The sequence below is a fragment of the Schistocerca piceifrons genome, chromosome 2 (genome assembly GCF_021461385.2).
Source record: "Schistocerca piceifrons isolate TAMUIC-IGC-003096 chromosome 2, iqSchPice1.1, whole genome shotgun sequence".
NCBI lineage: Eukaryota > Metazoa > Arthropoda > Insecta > Orthoptera > Acrididae > Schistocerca > Schistocerca piceifrons.
Window position 1 is genome coordinate 41974302 of NC_060139.1, and position 24672 is coordinate 41998973.

A 24672-nucleotide genomic window follows, 5' to 3' on the forward strand; every position below is an offset into this window, starting at 1 on the left:
TCATATCAGCAAAAGCAATCACTTTCTCAACAGCAGGCAGTGCGAGCCCAGCGGCAGCTCTACATGAAGGTACCAGTAGCCCAGGAAGGCCGCCGACCGCGGGAATTCGCGCCGGCCCCATCCCGCCAGCGTACACGAGACTTCCAGGGCACCCTGGACGACATCGATGGACTGGAATAATTGGCATTCGCCGTGTCACAGGGCTCGTTGGTCTAGGGGTCAGTCAGCCGGCAGCGGCCGTGGCGGTCGGACGCAGGTTGTTTACGCTCTCGCCTGTGGCGGTCGCGTGCGGTTTGGTAAGTGTGCGCTTTGCTGCGTTGTTGTAGTGTGGAGTGATGAATTGCCATCGATTATAATGGATCAACTTATACAGAAAGACACATTGAAATTGAGTTTTGACCCGCACTATGCACGACCGAAGTCCTTTGAAGTTGAGTTATTTATTAGAGACGTTATGAAAATCACTATTGATGATATGGTTGGCATTCACCTTTCTATCGTCAGCAGTACGGTCTACCTAAAATTGTTGAGATCCGAGAAATGCGAGCAGGTCATTCAATCTTGTGGAGGAGTTTTAAAGTTTAACCATTCTGACGGCAATGTTGGTGATGTCAGAGTTTCGCTTGCCGGTCTTGGAGTCAGAACTGTTCGAATATTCGAATTACCCTTTGAAATATCCGCTGATCAAATTAATGCCAAATTGAGGGAATATGGAACGGTCATCAGCAATACGGCAGAAAAGTGGTCGAATATGCACATTTTCCCGGTGTTAAACGGTGTCCGGCAGGTGAAGATTGATATGTTGAAGCACATTCCGTCCTACGTCACTGTGTGTGGCTACAGAGCCATTGTGATTTATGATGGGCAGCCGAGAACCTGTGCGGGATGTGGTTCCACCGAACATATCCGTGCTCAATGTGTCCAACGGCGCGTGGCGCAAATACCGGCCGGTGAGCGTGCGCAGCAGGGCCCGACGTCTACGTTGCCTATATCATACGTCGCCGCCGCCCGGGCTAACGTTACCTCGGACCCTAGTTTCGATGTTCCGCTAGAGAGTCTGCGCGAAGTGCAGGAAGGCGTCACGCCGATGGATACGAACGACGTCCCAACTGTTCCTTCTTCACACACCTCAAAGGGGGGCGATACTCACTCGGAGCAGGGGCACCAACCGGACACCGACAGTATTCCGGCGGGCGTTCCGGTTCGAGACGACAAGTCCGACGTGGACCGGGTGGAGTCGAACGAGCTGGCTGGCCAACAGCCCCCGCGGTCTCCCAAATCACAGAAGAAACGCCGCCTAGCACATCAAGGGGCCGAAGCAAAGGCGCCAATATTGCGTGAAAAAGCGAACCACGTACGACAGAAACTGACTGAAGAGACTGAACCACCGTCGTCAGCACCCAGCAAAACGACAAAAACATCCCGGACGGACGAATCGGACACTGATCACGGACGATTACCCTCCGGCGACCCTGCGATAACAGATGCAATGGATCAGACCCCTGTATCTGACGTATCCAAGCTCTCGGATTGCGGTTTGCCAGCGGACAGGTTCGTGTGTGATTGGTCGGATGACGTGGAAGAGGGTGGTCGGGAAGATGATTTCGTAAAGGATCGGCGACGTACAGATAGTCCGTTATCGGAAGCTCAAGCTGCTGTGTCCCACCAGCAACAAACGGCTACCGCCGGCGTCGGCACAGTGGCTAATGACGTAGACTTCTTTTAGAGGATGTTCGCCATTAACATCCATACTCGGCTTATTGTCACCTAGATCTCTGTTCTCATGCCGTCCTTGCAAGCTTACCGAATTGCGACATTGAACATCAATAAGATCAGTAGCCCACTAAACTTAACAAATCTTCAAGATTTTCTCTATGCCGCTGATATTGATCTCATCATGCTGCAGGAAGTGACCAATATTAACCTTGACCGTATCACAGGCTACAATGCCGTCGTTAATCCTGGACATGGCTCTGATCCAGGGACGGCGATCATGGCTAAGGAAGGGATAGTGATGTCACATGTCGAGCGCCTGGCGTCTGGCAGAGGTATAGCGACTACTATCGATACTACTAGATTTATCAATCTCTACGCCCCATCCGGCTCTGGGAGACGCCGACAGAGAGCAGAGTTTTTTAAAGATGACATTGTGCCACTTTTTACATCACCTTCGGAACAACTTATATTCGCTGGTGACTTTAACTGTGTCCTCAGTCCCAAAGACCAGACGCCGAACTTCAATCCGTCCGCCGAGCTTCGCAATCTCATTGACGAGTTGAATTTAATAGACACGTGGGAGCTTCGACACGGTGACAGGCCCGGATTCACTTACGTTACTGGCCACTCAGCTAGCCGCATCGATAGAATCTACGCATTATCAAGTATGAGGGAACATGTTTTGCAGGCTGAGCTATGGCCGACTGTCTTCACAGATCATGTGGCATATATATGTACCGTCAATTTAGCCACACAAGGGACGTACAGGGCAAGGGGACCCTGGAAACTAAATGTAGCGTGTTTACCAGAACCCGGGTGTCACACAGTCTTCCGCAATACGTGGGCAGCCTGCGAACGAAAGTTTCCCGCGTACGATTCTGCCATTACGTGGTGGGTAAAATGTGCGAAACCCGCCTTAACAAAAGCGATGAAGAATTATTCCCGAGATCGATGTGCCTGGCAGAAGCAAACCCTGGAATTTTACTTTCAGTGTTTGAGAGATTTATATCGAGAAGATGCAACAGTAATAGCAAATCGTATGCATATTAAAAGAATACAGGCTACGATTCTAACCCTTAAACGGAAGCAATTGGAAGGCTGTAAAGTCAGGACGCGTCTGCAAAACGCTGTACAGGACGAAACGACATCAATGTACCATGTTATTCGCGAACAGAAAAGCGGGCGCAGAAAGATATTGACAGAACTGCACACTGCAGATGGTCGATTCCTAAACCACCAGCGCGACATACGAGACGAGATTTACAAACATTTCACAGCACAGTTCACGGAACACCCAGTGGATATGGCGGCGCAGCACGTCCTTCTGGCACGCCGTTTTGCGACATTGACCACGGTAGAAGCAGACGGCCTCGCTGCAGTCACAAATGAAGATGAAGTAGAGGACGCCATTCGAGGGAGCCCACAGAATAAATCGCCTGGCCCCGACGGATTACCGGCTGAGTTTTATCGAACCTTTCGTCACCGTTTAGTTCCAAAGTTGACCTTGGTCTGTAATGATATCTTAAAGGCTGGAAGTGATATCTTAAGGGAATTCTGTGAAGGCATAGTGGTATTGGTACCCAAAACCCCAGCGGGAAAGACAGTCGACAATCTCCGACCGCTTACGTTACTTAATACCGATTATAAGATATTCGCGCGGGTCATGATGCAGCGATTCAGTACGGTACTTAGTACTGTCACGGGGGCCTACCAGACGAGCGTTGGGAACTCTAGAAACATACAGCAGACGTTAAGTGCATATAGAGATATCATAGCTACAGCCGCCGCTTGCGACATGCGATGCGCTCTAGTCTCGTTAGATTTTGAGAAAGCATTCGATAAAATCAGTCACTCATATCTTCTGTGCGCGATGGCAGCAATGAACTTTCCACGGAAAGTTATTGACACTGTTACACTCCTGCTGCGAAACGGTACGTCCAAGATCTGTCTCAACGGACAACTCAGTAAACCTATTAATATCGCTCGGTCGGTACGACAAGGTTGCCCGATGTCAATGGCCTTGTTTGCAGTTGCTCTTGAACCCTTACTGTTCTCCCTGGCGCAAGACCTTCCGGGAATACGCATACATGGCCAGAAGATCGTATGCCAGGCATTTGCGGATGACGTCAGTTTCGTGGTGACGAAAGATGAAGATTTGGAACGCGCGTTTCAGCTGATATCCACTTATGCAGCCGCATCAGGAGCGAAAGTCAACTGTAAAAAGTCTGGCATTATGGAACTTGGTAGAGGACTCGAACTTGGCAATAGCCAATCACTAAAAAGAATGACAACATTTAAATGTCTCGGCATTGAATACACGCGCACCATCCGCTGCACGTCTGCTCTTAATTATCGAAAATTATTGGCACAAATTCGGGCCGGCATACGGCAACATCATTTGCGAAATCTCAACGCCATACAAAGAGTGTTTTTAGTCAATACTTACATTGTTTCTAAAGTGAATTATGTCGCACAAATCCTACCAATACCAAAGGTCATCGCACAACGAATGCTTGCAGCGCTCGGACACTTTGTCAGTAGGGGACACATTTTCAAAGTCCCATTTGCAACTTTGACGCTCCCCTTGGGAAAGGGCGGCCTAAATCTGACAGATGTTTACCACAAAGCGAAAGCATTATATATCAGCAACATGTATAAACAATGGCAACGATCACCAAATTCCTTAACGGCCCACCTTCTCAATGAAATTGCACCTGCCAGCATGACGCCTCCGGTAAACGTAAGTCACATCCCGACTGCATTTAGCCACTTTAGTACTTTTTTCCTCGAATACAGCTATATTCAAAGCAACATACCTGAGAATGATCTTTACCGGGTCAAAGCACTTTACAGCTGCCTGACGGACAGTAAACCGCGCAACAGAATAGAAGTGAAGTATAGAGACTGCAACTGGGCCAAGATCTGGGAAAACATTCATGACGCACACTTACCATCGCAGGTGCGGTCTACATGGTACATGGCGGTCAATAGGATCATACCGACAAATTCAAAACTACACATGATCCACTTGGCAGACACTCCGAACTGCGTTCACTGTACTCTCCTCGATACCATCGAACATCGCTTTCTATGCGAAAATGTGAAGGACATCTGGCTTCTATTTGCACGGAAGCTCTCAAGTATGCTGCGTACTGCACCTAGGATGATTACTCCAGCTGGACTCCTCACTCCTGATGCCGTTCCATACCCCCCGGCAAAACGACGAGCAGTCAATTGGCTTCAAGGTCAGACGGTGTATTATATATTATCGGCGCCAGAAAAAAATAAAGAAGACTATTGGCTATACCTAATAACTCAACACCAGCAACTTCAACGAATAGACAAATATAGAGAAAAGTATGCTTTCTTTCTCCTCCGAATGTTGACGTAGAGAGATATTCCTCCAGGGCGCCATCGCAGTCAGAAAATTCTGAAGGATGGCCCTTTCACAACTATGTTAGTCGCAATTAGGATTCGGATTGCGGCGATCGAACGGCCACGAATATGCACCGGACGACCTCGACAAGGGTGACGCTTTGGGGGATGATGCCTCTCCTGTCGAGAGCAATGCGAGACTGTTCTACAAGATCCCCGTCGAAATTTGTAGATCTAATATCCAAATTATAACTTATTCTTTTCTTGTTTATTTAATTAGTAAGATTCGTTTATTGAAAAGAAGACGTATTTACGTTATGTTTGACCTTCTCCTGTCAGGGGAAGAGACGAGTTTTTCCTTCTCGCTGTGGAAGACTCCAGCATCACAAGTTTATTTTCACACATTCAGTCTCCGTCGGATAGTGATGAGTTTTCTCACATTCCTCCAGAAGATTTCATTTGCTTTCCTTCCCACATCACATATTGTAACTTAACCAAATAACCGCATGGATACAGAAGAGAATCCATTTGTTACATGATTAATTTTTTCATTCAAAGGAGATTTTTGCCAATGGCGGAGAAGCCGAGCAGATGAAGGCACTTTTGGCGAGCGTGAGGACGGGCTAGAAGGGGTGGATGGAGGCCCGAAGAAAACAAAAAAAAAAAATAAAAAAAAAAATAAAAAAGAAGAAAAAAAAAGTAAAAAAAAAAGGGGTATGATTCCTGCTTAGGGTGCAGGAGGTCCCGGGTTCAAATCCCGGACGAGCCCTAGCGTTTTGTGCAAACTGATCGCACGTCAGTGGCTGAGTCAGCGCAAAAAGCTCGCCGTCAATATCAAATGAATTTCTTATTCGATGTGAGCAATTGACACTCGGGTCCGACGCGTGAAGGCGATTACGAAGGTTTCGGGTACAGATGGTAGCAGATGCATGTTAGTACGTCTTGCTTAAAGTGATGAAAAAGTGTTTCCGCCCGGGATCGAACCGGGGACCTTCTGCGTGTTAGGCAGACGTGATAACCGCTACACCACGGAAACAGCTTGTGTGCACCTTACTTCACAGACTACTTGTAGTGATGTTGCCATCGTAACTATAAAATTCAATAAATGTGGTACTTGCAAAACGAAGGGACATGCAGCAGATCCACACACGACGTGGCTCATTGGAGGACAATACGACATAGGCAGGAAAATTCTGTTCCCGCCCGGGATCGGACCGGGGGCCTTCTGCGTGTGAAGCAGACGTGATAACCGCTACACTACGGAAACGACGGACCCAGGGAGTCCATCCTTGTTCACTCGAAGTTGCCTCAGACTTTCTCTCGTTCGCGAATGCACACACGACAGTTCTTTTGTCAGCCTGGAACCCATCACAGCCGAGGGCTCAAGAAGTCTTCGGGGTGCTCGAGAGGGTGTCTGCCGTAGCACCCCTAACGAGATAGCGGCGTTTCGCGCAGTCGTTATTGCAAGTCATATCAGCAAAAGCAATCACTTTCTCAACAGCAGGCAGTGCGAGCCCAGCGGCAGCTACGGAAACGACGGACCCAGGGAGTCCATCCTTGTTCACTCGAAGTTGCCTCAGACTTTCTCTCGTTCGCGAATGCACACACGACAGTTCTTTTGTCAGCCTGGAACCCATCACAGCCGAGGGCTCAAGAAGTCTTCGGGGTGCTCGAGAGGGTGTCTGCCGTAGCACCCCTAACGAGATAGCGGCGTTTCGCGCAGTCGTTATTGCAAGTCATATCAGCAAAAGCAATCACTTTCTCAACAGCAGGCAGTGCGAGCCCAGCGGCAGCTCTACATGAAGGTACCAGTAGCCCAGGAAGGCCGCCGACCGCGGGAATTCGCGCCGGCCCCATCCCGCCAGCGTACACGAGACTTCCAGGGCACCCTGGACGACATCGATGGACTGGAATAATTGGCATTCCCCGTGTCACATGGCTCGTTGGTCTAGGGGTATGATTCCTGCTTAGGGTGCAGTAGGTCCCGGGTTCAATTCCCGGACGAGCCCTAGCGTTTTGTGCAAACTGATCGCACGTCAGTGGCTGAGTCAGCGCAAAAAGCTCGCCGTCAATATCAAATGAATTTCTTATTCGATGTGAGCAATTGACACTCGGGTCCGACGCGTGAAGGCGATTACGAAGGTTTCGGGTACAGATGGTAGCAGATGCATGTTAGTACGTCTTGCTTAAAGTGATGAAAAAGTGTTTCCGAGAGCAGTTCCGCTTTAGACGCCGTGCAGTGTGGACGTGCCTAGTCTTCCGCTCCGCCGTAGCGTTACGTATAGTGGACTATCGTTTTTGTTTACGTGTTGTGTTGCAACTTCTGTGAGTGTTTCTCCGTCGTTGTTTCGTACCTTGTGTTACTTTCTGTCCTTATTTCAGTGTTTTTTTGTGTAGCGGTTTCGACCGCATATTTTGAAAATGTCGTCCCAGGTTATTCCTCGTCAGGCTACAGTTAGTTTTGCTTTTGACAAGTCAACCCGCCATGTGCAACCTAGTTCTCTTGAGATTCATGATTGGTTGGTAGATACCTTTGGTGTTCATTCGGATCAGGTGCACACTGCTTATTTTGATACCGAACTGTATGTTTTCTTTGTTAAGTTTATGGACCCACTTCAGGTTGATAAAATTCTTTCTAAATATGGTCATCAAGTTCTCTTTCGGCATCGGGATGATTCTGTAAGTACCGTGCTGCTTTCCAATGCTTCCATCACGTATACCAATGTTCGTGTTTACAACCTTCCACCGGAGGTGGATAACGTCTATCTTAAGGAGGGTCTACAGAAGTATGGTGATGTAAAGAGCATTCGCCTTGAACGCTGGTCAAGCCAACATCGCCTGCAATGTTACAGTGGTATTCGTTCAGTCGAAATGCACGTTAAGCAGAATATTCCATCTCACCTGCAGATCGGTGGATATCGTGTCCATGTAACATATAGTGGTCAGGTGGGCACCTGTTTTTTGTGCAATGAAAGTGGTCACGTGCGTACCGACTGTCCGCGGAGAGTTTTTGTTTTAAAAAATTCTCTCGAACAGCGTCGCAAGTTAACGGTCGCTGACCTCGTTGCAGGTGGTTCTGCTCTTGGTGTAGCACAGTCCAGTGGTAGTAGCGCCCCTCCACAGGTTTTGCGCACCCCTGATACAGAATTTCCTCTTTTGCGTGCTAAATCTGATGTTGTTCCGTCTGTCCCTCAGGTGGGTGTGCCACTTTTGAATAATAAGAGGCGTCGCCCACACGATGGAAATAGTACGGATGAGGATCTCCCTGAGATGCCCCAGTCCGAGCGACCGGCATCCTCCGAGCCACTGTGTACTGTAGCTGCTCCCTGCCCTCCTGAGGTAGCGGTTCCGGTGGCGGCTGCTGGCGCCCCTCCGGCCTCCGACGCAGCTTCTCTCGAGTCGGGTCGTCGGTCGGGCCTGTTGGCGCCGTCTTCCGAACCGACTTCGATGTCACAACAAGTGGAGCCGCGACAACTTCCTGCTTCGCTGCCCCATACCTCTGCCAGCGGAGCTGCTCCGCTTCCTTCCAACTCTGCGGCCTCGGACCTTCCTGCTCACGTTTCGCCTCCGTGCAGTCCATGTTTGCCGGAAGCTAGTGCAGGTGTTGACCATTCCGTTTTGTCGGATGTTTCCCCCGCGACCCCGGATCCCGCATGTGGACCGGCGCGGGTGGTGTCGGATACAGAACTTGACCCTCCTACGTCACCGGCGGCTGAAGTTTCCTTGCCCGTCAGCCGACGCAAGTTACGCGTTCAGCCGAACGTTAATGCTGTTCGTAAAAAACCGAAACGTAAGGGATCCGCGGAACGGGGTAGCAGTCCCCCTCCCTCGGATGCCTCTGTCACCCCTGCTATGGACTGTGACGCTGGTGTGTCGGTGTAGGTGATTTGTTTTCTCGCTTTTCTCTCTATGGTTCAAGCATACACCTTTCTTACCTTAAATGTTAACCGTATTGAGTCCGACGTTCGCATTGCCTCTTTGCGGCAGTTTATTTACGACGCCTGTGCGGACGTAGTGTTTTTGCAGGAAGTGTTGTTTTCTGATCTCTCTCTACCTGGATTTCAAACTGTTTTTAATGTCGCGCCGGAATATTCAACAGGAACTGCTCTTTTCTTTCGAGAGGGCATTCCTATTACTGACATTGAATTCCTTGACTCTGGCCGTGGGATTGGTTGTCGTCTTTTTGATCTCCACCTCGTTGTTTTGTATGCCCCCTCTGGTTCGGGTCACACTGTGGCTCGATCGCGCTTTTATAAAGAAGAGCTTATTTATCTTTTGCGCCAGAGTCCTCGGAGTCTCCTGCTCGGAGGCGATTTTAATTGTGTTGTACGCCCTGCAGACCAGTCCCCCAATTTTAATTATTGCCGTGATTTACATGACTTAGTTCGTACGATGCATCTGCGTGATGTTTGGGAACACAAATATCCAACCCTGGTGAAATATACGTTTTTTACCGCGTCCTCATGCAGTAGACTCGACAGATTCTATTTATCTGATTTTTTATGTGATAAAATTCTTTCTGTCGATGTTATTCCTACTAGTTTTTCTGACCATTGTGCTTTTACTGCAACTGTAAATCTTAGTCGCCAACCTGCAAAACTTTATCGTTCCCAGTGGATGTTAAATGTTTCCCACCTTGCCGACAGTGCTATGGATGATGTTATAAGTGGCGTGTGGGAGCGATGTCTTCGCTCTGTCCCGCGATACCCCTCCTTGCTGGTTTGGTGGACTGCGTTTGCCAAGCCCAAGATTCGTCAGACTTTGATTTTCTACTGTGCTGCTAGGACGCGTGATTTTAAGAACACGTATGAATATTACTACTCTGTCCTGCGTGAACTATATGACGCGGCGGGTACCTCTCCACTGCGGATCCATGATGTTCGTCGTATTAAAGCCAAGCTCTTGAGCCTTAAACGACGACAGATGGATGGTCTGCGAGTTAAGTCGAAACCTCACTCTCTTGTTGAAGGTGAACTGACATCCTTGTATCACCTGCTACGGCATCAGACTCGTCGTCGTCGCTCCTTCATCTCTTCTCTTATGGTGGATGATGGACGGCAGCTTATTGCACAGGAGGAAATGGTTCGTGCTCTTCATCAGTATTACACTAGTCTATATTCTGCCGATGATTCTGGTGAGTCTCTTTCGGATGATGTCTTTGGGGATCTAACTGCGACGATCGCGCCTGACGCGAACGGCGAATTTCTCCGGGAGTTCCAGGTAGATGATGTTTTCGATTTTATTGCTCGCTCTCCGTCCAGTAAATCGCCGGGTCCAGACGGCCTGCCTAAAGAATTTTATCTCCGTTTTTGGCCTCTTTTGGGTGGCATTTTTACGCAGATTTTAAATGAGATTGTCAGGGGGATGGATGTGCCTGCCGATTTTAAAGTAGGGAAAATTGTTTTAATCCCGAAGTCCTCTGGTCGTTTATCTGCTGCCAATCTTCGTCCGCTCACATTGCTGAATTTTGACTATAAGACAGCTGCTAGAGCGCTCAATAGCCGGTTGTCTTCTCTGCTTCGGGGTGTGATTGGTGCACATCAATGTTGTTTTCATGATAGATCTATTCTGACACCAGTAGCCGAATATCGGGATGTTGTCTCGGTTGCGGCGGTTACAAACGTACATTGTGCCTTTGCCTTCCTTGATTTTTATAAGGCTTTTGATCGCGTCAGTCATGTGTTTTTAGATCGTGTTTTAGGTACAATAGGTTTTAACGCTTCATCACGTGGTGTTCTTGGCAATTTGTATAGGGGAATAACAGCTCGGGTGTCAGTCAATGGGCAGCTGACGCCGCCCATTGCAATCCGCCGCGGAGTGCCTCAGGGTAGTCCGCTCTCTATGTCTTTATTCGTATTGTCCCTGGAACCGCTGCTTCGGACTATTGCTCTCAAGCTTCAGGGTATGTCCCTCTCTGGTGGGAAGCTCTCTGTTAAGGCATATGCGGATGATGTCGTTGTTCTCCTCCGTCAACGTGATGATATCCCTTTGTTGAAAGGGGCGGTTGATGCATACTGTCGTGTCTCTGGAGCGCGTCTCAATCAGGGTAAATGTAAGTTCCTTGATATTCGAGGATTTCGCGATGCTGACGTCCCTTGGGCCACTTTTGTCGATCGCCATACGTCCTTGGGGATTATCATTGATCGGTGTCCTCTAAAAATGGCGGCTCTCAATTGGAAATCTGTCACCGAGAAGATACAGGGGGCTCTGATGGTCCATGAGCAGCGCTCTGCTACCATTTTGCAAAAAGTCAGAATTTTAGACACCTACGTTCTATGTAAAGCTTATTATGTTGCTCAGCTGTTCCCACTTCCCATGATGGTGGCGAAAAGGTTGCGCCAATTGTCTAGCAGGTTTATATGGAAGGGCCATCTATTCAAGTTACGTTACGAGGTAATGACGAAACCGCGTCTCTCCGGAGGCTTGGGCCTCTCTGACATTACTCGCAAGGCGTCTGCTTTGTACGTCCGCCGAACGACTCTAATTGTTACGCAAGAAGTGACTTCAATTACATCCAGGCTTTTTACTGTTGTGCGTCCGGCGAGCCTTGCTCCACCTGTCGATGTCGGACGCCTAAATTTTAAGTTGAAACACATTCGGGAATTTTACATTGCGGTGAGTTACCTCGGTGACGTCTTCTTGCGGCGACCGGTGCCAACGACCAAGGGCTTGATTGCCCGCTGGGAGGGGCTGGCCGGTCCCAATCCAATAGAACTGGCGTCTCCATCTGTGTCCTGGAGGAACGTCTGGAAGAACGTTAGTCTGCCGATCCACTCTATGGCCGTGGCGTCCACGTGGTATAGGGTAATAAATAGTTTGGTTCCCACCAATGTACGACTGCACCGTATTGGTCTTTCTGACACGGACACCTGTACTCGGTGTGGTCTCCTGGATACCCTTGAACATCGATTCACCTGCTGTGGGCACCTTGCTAATTGGCGTTGGCTCAGGAAACAACTTGCTTTTGTCACTAGGTCAGCTGAAGCCGCTTATACTATTGACATCATCGTCCGGCCCGATTCTTCCTTTTTTCCGCGGACGAAGCTCCATACCGTCATGTGGTTGATTGGCCATTTCGTACATTTTGTCAACAGTTGTCATGAAGAAGATGGACACCTAGCGTTTCGGCAGTACATGCTTACTGCTTACTGGCAGCGCTTGCGATTGCCAGGCCTCCGAGATGATTTTGCCAATATGCTTAGCCTGACATTTGAAAGAGAGGGTGTTGGCTAAGGTCACCTGTGTGAGCCATTTTCTTTTATACTGTTTCTGGATTTGCCGCCTTTATATATGTTTCTTCTCTACACCAGGACTGAAGTTTTCGTGTTTTAATCTTTATTTCAGTCAGCAGTCTACATTTATAGTCATGTTTTAGGATTTTAATTTCAGTACTGTAAAAAAAAAAAAAAAAAAATTGTGGCTCACTCAGTAGAGTGCTGGGACATGAAGCGTACAGGCACATTTTAGAAGTGGTTCACGGCCTGAACAGTTTTATCTTTTATTTTTAGACGTTCGTTATGTAGTTTTCGTTGAAAAAAAAAAAAAAAAAAAAGGGGTATGATTCCTGCTTAGGGTGCAGGAGGTCCCGGGTTCAATTCCCGGACGAGCCCTAGCGTTTTGTGCAAACTGATCGCACGTCAGTGGCTGAGTCAGCGCAAAAAGCTCGCCGTCAATATCAAATGAATTTCTTATTCGATGTGAGCAATTGACACTCGGGTCCGACGCGTGAAGGCGATTACGAAGGTTTCGGGTACAGATGGTAGCAGATGCATGTTAGTACGTCTTGCTTAAAGTGATGAAAAAGTGTTTCCGCCCGGGATCGAACCGGGGGACCTTCTGCGTGTTAGGCAGACGTGATAACCGCTACACCACGGAAACAGCTTGTGTGCACCTTACTTCACAGACTACTTGTAGTGATGTTGCCATCGTAACTATAAAATTCAATAAATGTGGTACTTGCAAAACGAAGGGACATGCAGCAGATCCACACACGACGTGGCTCATTGGAGGACAATACGACATAGGCAGGAAAATTCTGTTCCCGCTCGGGATCGGACCGGGGGCCTTCTGCGTGTGAAGCAGACGTGATAACCGCTACACTACGGAAACGACGGACCCAGGGAGTCCATCCTTGTTCACTCGAAGTTGCCTCAGACTTTCTCTCGTTCGCGAATGCACACACGACAGTTCTTTTGTCAGCCTGGAACCCATCACAGCCGAGGGCTCAAGAAGTCTTCGGGGTGCTCGAGAGGGTGTCTGCCGTAGCACCCCTAACGAGATAGCGGCGTTTCGCGCAGTCGTTATTGCAAGTCATATCAGCAAAAGCAATCACTTTCTCAACAGCAGGCAGTGCGAGCCCAGCGGCAGCTCTACATGAAGGTACCAGTAGCCCAGGAAGGCCGCCGACCGCGGGAATTCGCGCCGGCCCCATCCCGCCAGCGTACACGAGACTTCCAGGGCACCCTGGACGACATCGATGGACTGGAATAATTGGCATTCCCCGTGTCACATGGCTCGTTGGTCTAGGGGTATGATTCCTGCTTAGGGTGCAGTAGGTCCCGGGTTCAATTCCCGGACGAGCCCTAGCGTTTTGTGCAAACTGATCGCACGTCAGTGGCTGAGTCAGCGCAAAAAGCTCGCCGTCAATATCAAATGAATTTCTTATTCGATGTGAGCAATTGACACTCGGGTCCGACGCGTGAAGGCGATTACGAAGGTTTCGGGTACAGATGGTAGCAGATGCATGTTAGTACGTCTTGCTTAAAGTGATGAAAAAGTGTTTCCGAGAGCAGTTCCGCTTTAGACGCCGTGCAGTGTGGACGTGCCTAGTCTTCCGCTCCGCCGTAGCGTTACGTATAGTGGACTATCGTTTTTGTTTACGTGTTGTGTTGCAACTTCTGTGAGTGTTTCTCCGTCGTTGTTTCGTACCTTGTGTTACTTTCTGTCCTTATTTCAGTGTTTTTTTGTGTAGCGGTTTCGACCGCATATTTTGAAAATGTCGTCCCAGGTTATTCCTCGTCAGGCTACAGTTAGTTTTGCTTTTGACAAGTCAACCCGCCATGTGCAACCTAGTTCTCTTGAGATTCATGATTGGTTGGTAGATACCTTTGGTGTTCATTCGGATCAGGTGCACACTGCTTATTTTGATACCGAACTGTATGTTTTCTTTGTTAAGTTTATGGACCCACTTCAGGTTGATAAAATTCTTTCTAAATATGGTCATCAAGTTCTCTTTCGGCATCGGGATGATTCTGTAAGTACCGTGCTGCTTTCCAATGCTTCCATCACGTATACCAATGTTCGTGTTTACAACCTTCCACCGGAGGTGGATAACGTCTATCTTAAGGAGGGTCTACAGAAGTATGGTGATGTAAAGAGCATTCGCCTTGAACGCTGGTCAAGCCAACATCGCCTGCAATGTTACAGTGGTATTCGTTCAGTCGAAATGCACGTTAAGCAGAATATTCCATCTCACCTGCAGATCGGTGGATATCGTGTCCATGTAACATATAGTGGTCAGGTGGGCACCTGTTTTTTGTGCAATGAAAGTGGTCACGTGCGTACCGACTGTCCGCGGAGAGTTTTTGTTTTAAAAAATTCTCTCGAACAGCGTCGCAAGTTAACGGTCGCTGACCTCGTTGCAGGTGGTTCTGCTCTTGGTGTAGCACAGTCCAGTGGTAGTAGCGCCCCTCCACAGGTTTTGCGCACCCCTGATACAGAATTTCCTCTTTTGCGTGCTAAATCTGATGTTGTTCCGTCTGTCCCTCAGGTGGGTGTGCCACTTTTGAATAATAAGAGGCGTCGCCCACACGATGGAAATAGTACGGATGAGGATCTCCCTGAGATGCCCCAGTCCGAGCGACCGGCATCCTCCGAGCCACTGTGTACTGTAGCTGCTCCCTGCCCTCCTGAGGTAGCGGTTCCGGTGGCGGCTGCTGGCGCCCCTCCGGCCTCCGACGCAGCTTCTCTCGAGTCGGGTCGTCGGTCGGGCCTGTTGGCGCCGTCTTCCGAACCGACTTCGATGTCACAACAAGTGGAGCCGCGACAACTTCCTGCTTCGCTGCCCCATACCTCTGCCAGCGGAGCTGCTCCGCTTCCTTCCAACTCTGCGGCCTCGGACCTTCCTGCTCACGTTTCGCCTCCGTGCAGTCCATGTTTGCCGGAAGCTAGTGCAGGTGTTGACCATTCCGTTTTGTCGGATGTTTCCCCCGCGACCCCGGATCCCGCATGTGGACCGGCGCGGGTGGTGTCGGATACCGAACTTGACCCTCCTACGTCACCGGCGGCTGAAGTTTCCTTGCCCGTCAGCCGACGCAAGTTACGCGTTCAGCCGAACGTTAATGCTGTTCGTAAAAAACCGAAACGTAAGGGATCCGCGGAACGGGGTAGCAGTCCCCCTCCCTCGGATGCCTCTGTCACCCCTGCTATGGACTGTGACGCTGGTGCGTCGGTGTAGGTGATTTGTTTTCTCGCTTTTCTCTCTATGGTTCAAGCATACACCTTTCTTACCTTAAATGTTAACCGTATTGAGTCCGACGTTCGCATTGCCTCTTTGCGGCAGTTTATTTACGACGCCTGTGCGGACGTAGTGTTTTTGCAGGAAGTGTTGTTTTCTGATCTCTCTCTACCTGGATTTCAAACTGTTTTTAATGTCGCGCCGGAATATTCAACAGGAACTGCTCTTTTCTTTCGAGAGGGCATTCCTATTACTGACATTGAATTCCTTGACTCTGGCCGTGGGATTGGTTGTCGTCTTTTTGATCTCCGCCTCGTTGTTTTGTATGCCCCCTCTGGTTCGGGTCACACTGTGGCTCGATCGCGCTTTTATAAAGAAGAGCTTATTTATCTTTTGCGCCAGAGTCCTCGGAGTCTCCTGCTCGGAGGCGATTTTAATTGTGTTTTACGCCCTGCAGACCAGTCCCCCAATTTTAATTATTGCCGTGATTTACATGACTTAGTTCGTACGATGCATCTGCGTGATGTTTGGGAACACAAATATCCAACCCTGGTGAAATATACGTTTTTTACCGCGTCCTCATGCAGTAGACTCGACAGATTCTATTTATCTGATTTTTTATGTGATAAAATTCTTTCTGTCGATGTTATTCCTACTAGTTTTTCTGACCATTGTGCTTTTACTGCAACTGTAAATCTTAGTCGCCAACCTGCAAAACTTTATCGTTCCCAGTGGATGTTAAATGTTTCCCACCTTGCCGACAGTGCTATGGATGATGTTATAAGTGGCGTGTGGGAGCGATGTCTTCGCTCTGTCCCGCGATACCCCTCCTTGCTGGTTTGGTGGACTGCGTTTGCCAAGCCCAAGATTCGTCAGACTTTGATTTTCTACTGTGCTGCTAGGACGCGTGATTTTAAGAACACGTATGAATATTACTACTCTGTCCTGCGTGAACTATATGACGCGGCGGGTACCTCTCCACTGCGGATCCATGATGTTCGTCGTATTAAAGCCAAGCTCTTGAGCCTTAAACGACGACAGATGGATGGTCTGCGAGTTAAGTCGAAACCTCACTCTCTTGTTGAAGGTGAACTGACATCCTTGTATCACCTGCTACGGCATCAGACTCGTCGTCGTCGCTCCTTCATCTCTTCTCTTATGGTGGATGATGGACGGCAGCTTATTGCACAGGAGGAAATGGTTCGTGCTCTTCATCAGTATTACACTAGTCTATATTCTGCCGATGATTCTGGTGAGTCTCTTTCGGATGATGTCTTTGGGGATCTAACTGCGACGATCGCGCCTGACGCGAACGGCGAATTTCTCCGGGAGTTCCAGGTAGATGATGTTTTCGATTTTATTGCTCGCTCTCCGTCCAGTAAATCGCCGGGTCCAGACGGCCTGCCTAAAGAATTTTATCTCCGTTTTTGGCCTCTTTTGGGTGGCATTTTTACGCAGATTTTAAATGAGATTGTCAGGGGGATGGATGTGCCTGCCGATTTTAAAGTAGGGAAAATTGTTTTAATCCCGAAGTCCTCTGGTCGTTTATCTGCTGCCAATCTTCGTCCGCTCACATTGCTGAATTTTGACTATAAGACAGCTGCTAGAGCGCTCAATAGCCGGTTGTCTTCTCTGCTTCGGGGTGTGATTGGTGCACATCAATGTTGTTTTCATGATAGATCTATTCTGACACCAGTAGCCGAATATCGGGATGTTGTCTCGGTTGCGGCGGTTACAAACGTACATTGTGCCTTTGCCTTCCTTGATTTTTATAAGGCTTTTGATCGCGTCAGTTATGTGTTTTTAGATCGTGTTTTAGGTACAATAGGTTTTAACGCTTCATCACGTGGTGTTCTTGGCAATTTGTATAGGGGAATAACAGCTCGGGTGTCAGTCAATGGGCAGCTGACGCCGCCCATTGCTATCCGCCGCGGAGTGCCTCAGGGTAGTCCGCTCTCTATGTCTTTATTCGTATTGTCCCTGGAACCGCTGCTTCGGACTATTGCTCTCAAGCTTCAGGGTATGTCCCTCTCTGGTGGGAGGCTCTCTGTTAAGGCATATGCGGATGATGTCGTTGTTCTCCTCCGTCAACGTGATGATATCCCGTTGTTGAAAGGGGCGGTTGATGCATACTGTCGTGTCTCTGGAGCGCGTCTCAATCAGGGTAAATGTAAGTTCCTTGATATTCGAGGATTTCGCGATGCTGACGTCCCTTGGGCCACTTTTGTCGATCGCCATACGTCCTTGGGGATTATCATTGATCGGTGTCCTCTAAAAATGGCGGCTCTCAATTGGAAATCTGTCACCGAGAAGATACAGGGGGCTCTGATGGTCCATGAGCAGCGCTCTGCTACCATTTTGCAAAAAGTCAGAATTTTAGACACCTACGTTCTATGTAAAGCTTATTATGTTGCTCAGCTGTTCCCACTTCCCATGATGGTGGCGAAAAGGTTGCGCCAATTGTCTAGCAGGTTTATATGGAAGGGCCATCTATTCAAGTTACGTTACGAGGTAATGACGAAACCGCGTCTCTCCGGAGGCTTGGGCCTCTCTGACATTACTCGCAAGGCGTCTGCTTTGTACGTCCGCCGAACGACTCTAATTGTTACGCAAGAAGTGACTTCAATTACATCCAGGCTTTTTACTGTTGTGCGTCCGGCGAGCCTTGCTCCACCTGTCGATGTCGGACGCCTAAATTTTAAGCTGAAACACATTCGGGAATTTTACATTGCGGTGAGTTACCTCGGTGCCGTCTTCTTGCGGCGACCGGTGCCAACGACCAAGGGCTTGATTGCCCGCTGGGAGGGGCTGGCCGGTCCCAATCCAATAGAACTGGCGTCTCCATCTGTGTCCTGGAGGAACGTCTGGAAGAACGTTAGTCTGCCGATCCACTCTATGGCCGTGGCGTCCACGTGGTATAGGGTAATAAATAATTTGGTTCCCACCAATGTACGACTGCACCGTATTGGTCTTTCTGACACGGACACCTGTACTCGGTGTGGTCTCCTGGATACCCTTGAACATCGATTCACCTGCTGTGGGCACCTTGCTAATTGGCGTTGGCTCAGGAAACAACTTGCTTTTGTCACTAGGTCAGCTGAAGCCGCTTATACTATTGACATCATCGTCCGGCCCGATTCTTCCTTTTTTCCGCGGACGAAGCTCCATACCGTCATGTGGTTGATTGGCCATTTCGTACATTTTGTCAACAGTTGTCATGAAGAGGATGGACACCTAGCGTTTCGGCAGTACATGCTTACTGCTTACTGGCAGCGCTTGCGATTGCCAGGCCTCCGAGATGATTTTGCCAATATGCTTAGCCTGACATTTGAAAGAGAGGGTGTTGGCTAAGGTCACCTGTGTGAGCCATTTTCTTTTACACTGTTTCTGGATTTGCCGCCTTTATATATGTTTCTTCTCTACACCAGGACTGAAGTTTTCGTGTTTTTTAATCTTTATTTCAGTCAGCAGTCTACATTTATAGTCATGTTTTAGGATTTTAATTTCAGTACTGTAAAAAAAAAAAAAAAAAAATTGTGGCTCACTCAGTAGAGTGCTGGGACATGAAGCGTACAGGCACATTTTAGAAGTGGTTCAAGGCCTGAACAGTTTTATCTTTTATTTTTAGACGTTCGTTATGTAGTTTTCGTTGAAAAAAAAAAAAAAAAAAAAGGGGTATGATTCCTGCTTAGGGTGCAGGAGGTCCCGGGTTCAATTCCCGGACGAGCCCTAGCGTTTTGTGCAAACTGATCGCACGTCAGTGGCTGAGTCAGCGCAAAAAGCTCGCCGTCAATATCAAATGAATTTCTTATTCGATGTGAGCAATTGACACTCGGGTCCGACGCGTGAAGGCGATTACGAAGGTTTCGGGTACAGATGGTAGCAGATGCATGTTAGTACGTCTTGCTTAAAGTGATGAAAAAGTGTTTCCGCCCGGGATCGAACCGGGGGACCTTCTGCGTGTTAGGCAGACGTGATAACCGCTACACCACGGAAACTGCTTGTGTGCACCTTACTTCACAGACAACTTGTAGTGATGTTGCCATCGTAACTAAAAAATTCAATAAATGTGGTACTTGCAAAACGAAGGGACATGCAGCAGATCCACACACGACGTGGCTCATTGGAGGACAATACGACATAGGCAGGAAAATTCTGTTCCCGCCCGGGATCGAACCGGGGACCTTCTGCGTGTGAAGCAGACGTGATAACCGCTACACTACGGAAACGACGGACCCGGGGAGTCCATCCTTGTTCACTCGAACTTGCCTCAGACTTTCTCTCGTTCGCGAATGCACACACGACAGTTCTTTTGTCAGCCTGGAACCCATCACAGCCGAGGGCTCAAGAAGTCTTCGGGTTGCTCGAGAGGGTGTCTGCGGTAGCACCCCTAACGAGATAGCGGCGTTTCGCGCAGTCGTTATTGCAAGTCATATCAGCAAAAGCAATCACTTTCTCAACAGCAGGCAGTGCGAGCCCAGCGGCAGCTCTACATGAAGGTACCAGTAGCCCAGGAAGGCCGCCGACCGCGGGAATTCGCGCCGGCCCCATCCCGCCAGCGTACACGAGACTTCCAGGGCACCCTGGACGACATCGATGGACTGGAATAATTGGCATTCCCCGTGTCACATGGCTCGTTGGTCTAGGGGTATGATTCCTGCTTAGGGTGCAGGAGGTCCCGGGTTCAATTCCCGGACGAGCCCTAGCGTTTTGTGCAAACTGATCGCACGTCAGTGGCTGAGTCAGCGCAAAAAGCTCGCCGTCAATATCAAATGAATTTCTTATTCGATGTGAGCAATTGACACTCGGGTCCGACGCGTGAAGGCGATTACGAAGGTTTCGGGTACAGATGGTAGCAGATGCATGTTAGTACGTCTTGCTTAAAGTGATGAAAAAATGTTTCCGCCCGGGATCGAACCGGGGGACCTTCTGCGTGTTAGGCAGACGTGATAACCGCTACACCACGGAAACTGCTTGTGTGCACCTTACTTCACAGACAACTTGTAGTGATGTTGCCATCGTAACTAAAAAATTCAATAAATGTGGTACTTGCAAAACGAAGGGACATGCAGCAGATCCACACACGACGTGGCTTATTGGAGGACAATACGACATAGGCAGGAAAATTCTGTTCCCGCCCGGGATCGAACCGGGGACCTTCTGCGTGTGAAGCAGACGTGATAACCGCTACACTACGGAAACGACGGACCCGGGGAGTCCATCCTTGTTCACTCGAACTTGCCTCAGACTTTCTCTCGTTCGCGAATGCACACACGACAGTTCTTTTGTCAGCCTGGAACCCATCACAGCCGAGGGCTCAAGAAGTCTTCGGGGTGCTCGAGAGGGTGTCTGCCGTAGCACCCCTAACGAGATAGCGGCGTTTCGCGCAGTCGTTATTGCAAGTCATATCAGCAAAAGCAATCACTTTCTCAACAGCAGGCAGTGCGAGCCCAGCGGCAGCTCTACATGAAGGTACCAGTAGCCCAGGAAGGCCGCCGACCGCGGGAATTCGCGCCGGCCCCATCCCGCCAGCGTACACGAGACTTCCAGGGCACCCTGGACGACATCGATGGACTGGAATAATTGGCATTCCCCGTGTCACATGGCTCGTTGGTCTAGGGGCAGTTCCGCTTTAGACGCCGTGCAGTGTGGACGTGCCTAGTCTTCCGCTCCGCCGTAGCGTTACGTATAGTGGACTATCGTTTTTGTTTACGTGTTGTGTTGCAACTTCTGTGAGTGTTTCTCCGTCGTTGTTTCGTACCTTGTGTTACTTTCTGTCCTTATTTCAGTGTTTTTTGTGTAGCGGTTTCGACCGCATATTTTGAAAATGTCGTCCCAGGTTATTCCTCGTCAGGCTACAGTTAGTTTTGCTTTTGACAAGTCAACCCGCCATGTGCAACCTAGTTCTCTTGAGATTCATGATTGGTTGGTAGATACCTTTGGTGTTCATTCGGATCAGGTGCACACTGCTTATTTTGATACCGAACTGTATGTTTTCTTTGTTAAGTTTATGGACCCACTTCAGGTTGATAAAATTCTTTCTAAATATGGTCATCAAGTTCTCTTTCGGCATCGGGATGATTCTGTAAGTACCGTGCTGCTTTCCAATGCTTCCATCCCGTATACCAATGTTCGTGTTTACAACCTTCCACCGGAGGTGGATAATGTCTATCTTAAGGAGGGTCTACAGAAGTATGGTGATGTAAAGAGCATTCGCCTTGAACGCTGGTCAAGCCAACATCGCCTGCAATGTTACAGTGGTATTCGTTCAGTCGAAATGCACGTTAAGCAGAATATTCCATCTCACCTGCAGATCGGTGGATATCGTGTCCATGTAACATATAGTGGTCAGGTGGGCACCTGTTTTTTGTGCAATGAAAGTGGTCACGTGCGTACCGACTGTCCGCGGAGAGTTTTTGTTTTAAAAAATTCTCTCGAACAGCGTCGCAAGTTAACGGTCGCTGACCTCGTTGCAGGTGGTTCTGCTCTTGGTGTAGCACAGTCCAGTGGTAGTAGCGCCCCTCCACAGGTTTTGCGCACCCCTGATACAGAATTTCCTCCTTTGCGTGCTAAATCTGATGTTGTTCCGTCTGTCCCTCAGGTGGGTGTGCCACTTTTGAATAATAAGAGGCGTCGCCCACACGATGGAAATAGTACGGATGAGGATCTCCCTGAGATGCCCCAGTCCGAGCGACCGGCATCCTCCGAGCCACTGTGTACTGTAGCTGCTCCCTGCCCTCCTGAGGTAGCGGTTCCGGTGGCGGCTGCTGGCGCCCCTCCGGCCTCCGACGCAGCTTCTCTCGAGTCGGGTCGTCGGTCGGGCCTGTTGGCGCCGTCTTCCGAACCGACTTCGATGTCACAACAAGTGGAGCCGCGACAACTTCCTGCTTCGCTGCCCCATACCTCTGCCAGCGGAGCTGCTCCGCTTCCTTCCAACTCTGCGGCCTCGGACCTTCCTGCTCACGTTTCGCCTCCGTGCAGTCCATGTTTGCCGGAAGCTAGTGCAGGTGTTGACCATTCCGTTTTGTCGGATGTTTCCCCCGCGACCCCGGATCCCGCATGTGGACCGGCGCGGGTGGTGTCGGATACAGAACTTGACCCTCCTACGTCACCGGCGGCTGAAGTTTCCTTGCCCGTCAGCCGACGCAACTTACGCGTTCAGCCGAACGTTAATGCTGTTCGTAAAAAACCGAAACGTAAGGGATCCGCGGAACGGGGTAGCAGTCCCCCTCCCTCGGATGCCTCTGTCACCCCTGCTATGGACTGTGACGCTGGTGCGTCGGTGTAGGTGATTTGTTTTCTCGCTTTTCTCTCTATGGTTCAAGCATACACCTTTCTTACCTTAAATGTTAACCGTATTGAGTCCGACGTTCGCATTGCCTCTTTGCGGCAGTTTATTTACGACGCCTGTGCGGACGTAGTGTTTTTGCAGGAAGTGTTGTTTTCTGATCTCTCTCTACCTGGATTTCAAACTGTTTTTAATGTCGCGCCGGAATATTCAACAGGAACTGCTCTTTTCTTTCGAGAGGGCATTCCTATTACTGACATTGAATTCCTTGACTCTGGCCGTGGGATTGGTTGTCGTCTTTTTGATCTCCGCCTCGTTGTTTTGTATGCCCCCTCTGGTTCGGGTCACACTGTGGCTCGATCGCGCTTTTATAAAGAAGAGCTTATTTATCTTTTGCGCCAGAGTCCTCGGAGTCTCCTGCTCGGAGGCGATTTTAATTGTGTTTTACGCCCTGCAGACCAGTCCCCCAATTTTAATTATTGCCGTGATTTACATGACTTAGTTCGTACGATGCATCTGCGTGATGTTTGGGAACACAAATATCCAACCCTGGTGAAATATACGTTTTTTACCGCGTCCTCATGCAGTAGACTCGACAGATTCTATTTATCTGATTTTTTATGTGATAAAATTCTTTCTGTCGATGTTATTCCTACTAGTTTTTCTGACCATTGTGCTTTTACTGCAACTGTAAATCTTAGTCGCCAACCTGCAAAACTTTATCGTTCCCAGTGGATGTTAAATGTTTCCCACCTTGCCGACAGTGCTATGGATGATGTTATAAGTGGCGTGTGGGAGCGATGTCTTCGCTCTGTCCCGCGATACCCCTCCTTGCTGGTTTGGTGGACTGCGTTTGCCAAGCCCAAGATTCGTCAGACTTTGATTTTCTACTGTGCTGCTAGGACGCGTGATTTTAAGAACACGTATGAATATTACTACTCTGTCCTGCGTGAACTATATGACGCGGCGGGTACCTCTCCACTGCGGATCCATGATGTTCGTCGTATTAAAGCCAAGCTCTTGAGCCTTAAACGACGACAGATGGATGGTCTGCGAGTTAAGTCGAAACCTCACTCTCTTGTTGAAGGTGAACTGACATCCTTGTACCACCTGCTACGGCATCAGACTCGTCGTCGTCGCTCCTTCATCTCTTCTCTTACGGTGGATGATGGGCGACAGCTTATTGCACAGGAGGAAATGGTTCGTGCTCTTCATCAGTATTACACTAGTCTATATTCTGCCGATGATTCTGGTGAGTCTCTTTCGGATGATGTCTTTGGGGATCTAACTGCGACGATCGCGCCTGACGCGAACGGCGAATTTCTCCGGGAGTTCCAGGTAGATGATGTTTTCGATTTTATTGCTCGCTCTCCGTCCAGTAAATCGCCGGGTCCAGACGGCCTGCCTAAAGAATTTTATCTCCGTTTTTGGCCTCTTTTGGGTGGCATTTTTACGCAGATTTTAAATGAGATTGTCAGGGGGATGGATGTGCCTGCCGATTTTAAAGTAGGGAAAATTGTTTTAATCCCGAAGTCCTCTGGTCGTTTATCTGCTGCCAATCTTCGTCCGCTCACATTGCTGAATTTTGACTATAAGACAGCTGCTAGAGCGCTCAATAGCCGGTTGTCTTCTCTGCTTCGGGGTGTGATTGGTGCACATCAATGTTGTTTTCATGATAGATCTATTCTGACACCAGTAGCCGAATATCGGGATGTTGTCTCGGTTGCGGCGGTTACAAACGTACATTGTGCCTTTGCCTTCCTTGATTTTTATAAGGCTTTTGATCACGTCAGTCATGTGTTTTTAGATCGTGTTTTAGGTACAATAGGTTTTAACG

The 24672-nt window shown here is 49.0% G+C and overlaps 11 non-coding genes across 11 annotated transcripts; 3 read left to right on the top strand and 8 right to left on the bottom strand.

The window, feature by feature from the left end:
- Positions 1-6054: 6054 nt before the first annotated feature.
- On the bottom strand, positions 6055-6127 carry Trnav-aac. The gene has a single exon. It is a non-coding gene; the product is annotated as a tRNA-Val (tRNA).
- A 158-nt stretch (positions 6128-6285) lies between these two features.
- Positions 6286-6358, bottom strand: Trnav-cac. The gene has a single exon. It is a non-coding gene; the product is annotated as a tRNA-Val (tRNA).
- A 670-nt stretch (positions 6359-7028) lies between these two features.
- Trnap-agg lies at positions 7029-7100 on the top strand. Its single transcript has one exon. It is a non-coding gene; the product is annotated as a tRNA-Pro (tRNA).
- A 5795-nt stretch (positions 7101-12895) lies between these two features.
- Positions 12896-12969, bottom strand: Trnav-aac. The gene has a single exon. It is a non-coding gene; the product is annotated as a tRNA-Val (tRNA).
- Positions 12970-13127: 158 nt separating this feature from the next.
- Positions 13128-13200, bottom strand: Trnav-cac. Its single transcript has one exon. It is a non-coding gene; the product is annotated as a tRNA-Val (tRNA).
- A 402-nt stretch (positions 13201-13602) lies between these two features.
- Positions 13603-13674, top strand: Trnap-agg. The gene has a single exon. It is a non-coding gene; the product is annotated as a tRNA-Pro (tRNA).
- Positions 13675-19471: 5797 nt separating this feature from the next.
- Trnav-aac lies at positions 19472-19545 on the bottom strand. Its single transcript has one exon. It is a non-coding gene; the product is annotated as a tRNA-Val (tRNA).
- A 158-nt stretch (positions 19546-19703) lies between these two features.
- On the bottom strand, positions 19704-19776 carry Trnav-cac. The gene has a single exon. It is a non-coding gene; the product is annotated as a tRNA-Val (tRNA).
- A 402-nt stretch (positions 19777-20178) lies between these two features.
- Trnap-agg lies at positions 20179-20250 on the top strand. The gene has a single exon. It is a non-coding gene; the product is annotated as a tRNA-Pro (tRNA).
- Positions 20251-20444: 194 nt separating this feature from the next.
- Positions 20445-20518, bottom strand: Trnav-aac. The gene has a single exon. It is a non-coding gene; the product is annotated as a tRNA-Val (tRNA).
- A 158-nt stretch (positions 20519-20676) lies between these two features.
- Trnav-cac lies at positions 20677-20749 on the bottom strand. The gene has a single exon. It is a non-coding gene; the product is annotated as a tRNA-Val (tRNA).
- Between the last annotated feature and the right edge of the window lie 3923 nt (positions 20750-24672).